Source organism: Triticum dicoccoides, chromosome 7B, assembly GCF_002162155.2.
Source record: "Triticum dicoccoides isolate Atlit2015 ecotype Zavitan chromosome 7B, WEW_v2.0, whole genome shotgun sequence".
In the NCBI taxonomy this organism is placed as follows: domain Eukaryota; kingdom Viridiplantae; phylum Streptophyta; class Magnoliopsida; order Poales; family Poaceae; genus Triticum; species Triticum dicoccoides.
Window position 1 is genome coordinate 179,283,057 of NC_041393.1, and position 4,874 is coordinate 179,287,930.

The window sequence follows — 4,874 nt, forward strand, 5'->3', positions numbered from 1 at the left end:
AAAAAAACAGAAAATTCAGCTCCTAAAATGCTAACAAGTGGAAGCCTTTTGGTCCCGCTTGGTGGCACCAACCGGGACAAAAGGCCCCCTTGCCTGGGCAAGCGGCAGCGGTCACGTGGAGCCCTATCTGTCCTGGTTCCTGGTCGAACCGGACTAAAGGGACAGGGCTTTAGTAACAACCCTTTAGTCCTGTTTCGGGAATCGGGACAAATGGCCCTCACGAACCGGGACAAATGGGGTTTTTTCTACTAATGAGGGAAGCCGCGAGATGCGCCTAAGCGTGTCCCGGGTCAAACTGGATGATGCCTTCGCCGCCATAGTTACGACGAGTCATCGTGACTCGTCAAGCATCGTGCCGTCTTCATGGCTACGACGAGTCGTCGTGACTCATCGAGCGCCACGCCGCCGCCAGCATGTCGAATGGACCATGTCTCCGAGTCCCGGCCAGCCCATGACCCCTCCATAGACCGGGGAGAGAAATCTCGCCATGCGGCGGAGCCTTGCCCAGGCACCGCCGGTTGTGTAGGTAGAAGGGGTGGCGCACTAGATGGCGTTGAGTCGAACGATGCGTGTCGGTGAGTCCCGGACAACCCATGGCGCCTTCATGAACCGGTGAGACGAGGGCAGGTAAGGCCTCACGATGCGGCGGAGTCTCCCTCAGGCGCCGCCGATGGTGTAGGTAGAAGGGGGCGCGCTAGATTGCGCCGTGTCTACCGACGTGTGTCGCCGAGTCCTTGCAAGTGCGTGAGAGAGATGGTTCTCCCGTCCCCCTTCCCCAATGCGCGACTCCTTCACGGATCCCGACGTGAGTTCTCTTGGCGTGCCTCCCTGGTGGCTGGCTCGTGAAATCGATCCCCCCTAGTGCCCGTACGTGAGTCCTCTATTAGGCAAGAGAGTTAGCCGTTTTCTTGTTACGATTTTCTTGGACGAGATATAGATGACGATATGTTTAAAATAATCACGCTGGTGCTTCAACCCTTCGTCCAAGTCAATTGGCTCGTCGATCAGCAAAGCTGCGTAACAAAGCACAACAAAAACATTCGTGTACTTGGGTCGCTTGAACGTGTCTGCAACCGGAATGTGACCACTTTGGCAAAGTCTGAGCCTAGCTCGCCGCTGGCCGCCGGCCGCATACCCGTGTACGCACTGGTACGCATGCACACATACATTACATAGGCATTTGGATATGTATATACGTATGGCCAGCCAGTATGCAAGTATTTTTTTTTTTGAAACGGAGGCAAAAGTTTTGCCTCATCTCATTAATAAAGAAGAGAATTGTCCGGTTAATTTAACGGAAAACCGGGCGAAAACCGTTACAACATGCCCACATAGGACATCCCGGGTGACCTGGCAACCCACACAAGAACGCACACACACCGTCGAGGAGAAAAGCGTCGAGGTAGCAATCTGGTGTCATCGTCGTCACACCTCCGCCAGGGCGACTCCGACTCCACCATCAACGACCACCGATGGAGCTCTCACCATAAACGAGCGTCGAGGCTTGCGCCGGACAGCACCAAACAGTCCACCGCACGCGCCGAAGACCAGGCAGCTCCGACTCTGGCGATGAGCATTGCAGGGGGAAAGCGCTGGACCTGCGCCGAGCCAGCGCCGGAACCGACCACCCGTCTCGTGTCATCGTCACCGCGGAAGCACCTCTTCTGCAGCTCCGACTTCAGGAAGACAAGTGAGGCTCGGCAGCCCCTCGAACACGCCGGATGAGACCGACTACCAAAGCCTAGCAACAGCCCAACTCCGCCTGAAGCCACCATCGTTGCCACACAAGAAGTTGCGCCACATCACCATTGTTGGACGCACACCTGCCGACCGCAATGCCGCGAGCGTCCAGCCCATGTAGCGCGCAAACGGGATCCAAAGCTCTTCAAGACGACACCCCAAAGAAGGAAGCGACGATGTCGACGCTGTCGTCCGACCTGACATGGCCTTAGGCTTTCACCCGAAAAGCTGGAACCGAGGGTGTGCAGGGGGTGGACTCCACGGCGGCGCCTCCAAGGAGGTGACACGACGTCCGCGGACGCCGATGCCGCCGACCGGCAAGATCCGGCAAGCTTTCGCCCGAAGCACCTCCCAACACCACACCCACACGCGAAGCACCGCACCGCTGACCCGCACACCTCCCACGAAGTCATCGCGCCATGACCAAGTAGAAGCCACCACATACCTCGCCGACGGCCAAGACGCCGCCGAGCCCGGTCCGGCAGAAAACGACCAGATCTGGCATCCCACCGCCGCTGCAACAGCACAGAGACCTCCAAAGGCCGGCACGCTGCCAGCCATTGCGAAGACGAGCCCCTCGTAGCAGGAAGGGGAGGGCCGCACCCACCCCGACGCTCCGAAGATGGGCGTCCGGCCGAAACCGGAGCCCGCCGACGAAGCAAACCGCGGCTGCCACCCGCGAGAGACGCTGCTATAGATCGGCAAGCCGGAGAAGAGCCACGGGGCCGAGCCCCGAAGGCCTACCGGCGCCGCTGCCAAGGCCACCGTCCCGCCTGGAGCCGCCGAGATGCGCAGTAGAAAGGGGATCGAGCCTCCCCCACCTCGAGCGCCTGCCGCCAGACGAGGAGAGCCCCGCCGCACGCCGCACCTTGCGCGCCCATGCCGCGCCGCCCGACCACGGCCACCCCCGCCAGATCCGCGCGAGCTCCGCGTCGAGCTCCCGCCGGAGCGGACGGCCCGCGCCGCCCCCGCCCGAGTCGGAGGTGAGGAAGACCCCGCCGCCGCCGAGCTGCGCGGGCTTCGCCCGGCAACGTCTGCCGGCGGCGGCGAGGGGAGGAGCGGACGGCCGAGACTGAGCGGCGGCGGCAGGGTTCGCTCCCTGGCCGCCCACGGGAGCGACCTGGGGAGCGCGAGAGCAACAGCCTGTGTATGCAAGTATTCTAGTACATACACATGTACCCGGCAGCCCGGCACGGGTATTCGGCCACGTTAGACCTGGCCTGGCAGTATGTACAAGTGCTAGTGCGTAAACACGTACTCCTATGGGCATGCAATAGTAATTAGTACGTGAACATGCGCTAAGGGCATGCACGTAGGGGTATGTATAGTTCCATCACTAAACACACACATGAGGAGAAGGTTGTGCACTTAGGAAATTCATTATTTTTCCCAGAATAATTTCATTTACTAAATCATGTACTCCCTCCGTCCCAAAATAAGTGACTCGATATTGTACTAACTTTATACTAAAGCTAGTACAAAGTCGAGTCACTTATTTTGAAACAGAGGAAGTACAAAAGTATGTCAAACACGCGCACGGTTCAGTACAAGCCCGCGTTGAACGGCTTCTGCGGTTCGAACAGCGCGGTCTGGAGTATGCGGCCGGTCTGTGGGTCTGTCTTGAAGATGCCCTAATTAGCTGGCATTCCCAATTGAATGTTCACACTTTTGGCAACATGTACAGGCGTGACGACGAACAGGTACATGAGTAAGAACATTTTTAATAGATGATGTAGATGTAAAAATAATCAACTTATACATTTTTGAGGCACAAAAACCCGATCTTCAACCGATGATGTAGATGCAATTATTTTTTTACACCTCCGCCTTCAAAAGATGTAAAATACAACATTTCACGGTACACATTTACATTACCAACCACAAGAGATGTAAATCCAGATGCAAAACGGGCAGCCGCGCGCCAATCCAACCGACACCATGAAAGTTCCCAACTGCCCAATCCCCTTCCCGTCGCCGCCGCCGCTGCTGACCGATTCCGGCCAGCTCGGGCACCACCCGCCGCCCCGGCCAGCTCCGGCGCCTCCACTACCCATTCTAGTTCGCCACCAACCATCCCCGCCGCCCGAATCCGGCCATCCGCCGCATTGCGAGCAGAGGAGGCCTGCAGCTGCTCAAGGGCGCGCCGAGGAGGGCCGCTACTGCTCGAGGGTGCGCCAGGGGGGCCTGCAGCTGCTCAAGGCTGGCCGCCATTGCACGAGCTCGGCTCACGGGGCTCTGCTGCCGCCCGGATCTGGCGTTGGTCATGGCTGACGATGACGTGCTGCTGCTCGCGCTCCGAGATGAAGGTCAGCCGGGCTACCGCTGCTGTGGCCCCGCCCCGCCATCTCCGGCGCATCCATGCGCCTCTGCCGCGCGGCCGCCGGCCGTTTTACATCTTCAAATTTACATCTTCTGTTAGATTAAATTTTACATCACCAAATATACATTATCGGTTGGAGCTCTCTTTTTAAAAGATGTAAAATGTATTTTTTGATTATGTAAATTTTACATCTCATAGTTTTACATCTTTAAATTTGCATCATCTATCAAAAATACTCTTAGCATGTATATATCCGTGAATGCGTGAAGCGTCAGGAGGACGTGATCTCCACGAACAATAATTGTCGGGCATGCATGTGATGTGCAAACTTGGAATGTTCTTTGAAGTGTGTCAGCACTACTGCACTGGTAGATCGATCAGGAAACGAAGGACTGGTATTGCATTTTTACTCTTCCTTCTAGATATGCCTTGATTTTTTTACCATATCGTACTTATTAAGGATGTGTTCGATAATACTCCACTCCCTCGCTAGGGAGCGGAGCGACCATTTTGCCGCTCGCCAAAATTTCACTGGATGCCGCTCTGCTTCGCAGCGGAGTTATGGAGCGGAGAGTTCCCAAACGGCCTCTAAGTTCCTTGGATTGAAACTCCTAGAGGCGATTGTGGTGATCGATGGCTGGTTGTCTATGATTTTGACCGGGTCGTGCGCGGGAGTACTAAGTAGATGGGTGGTGCCGGCTAGGGGTTGGCGGTGATTTCACTGACAAAAGAAACTAGTGAGGAGCATCGGAGAAGAAGGGGTGCATCAACAGTGGCGGAGCTAGACAGAATTGGCTGGGGGCGAATGGTAAAA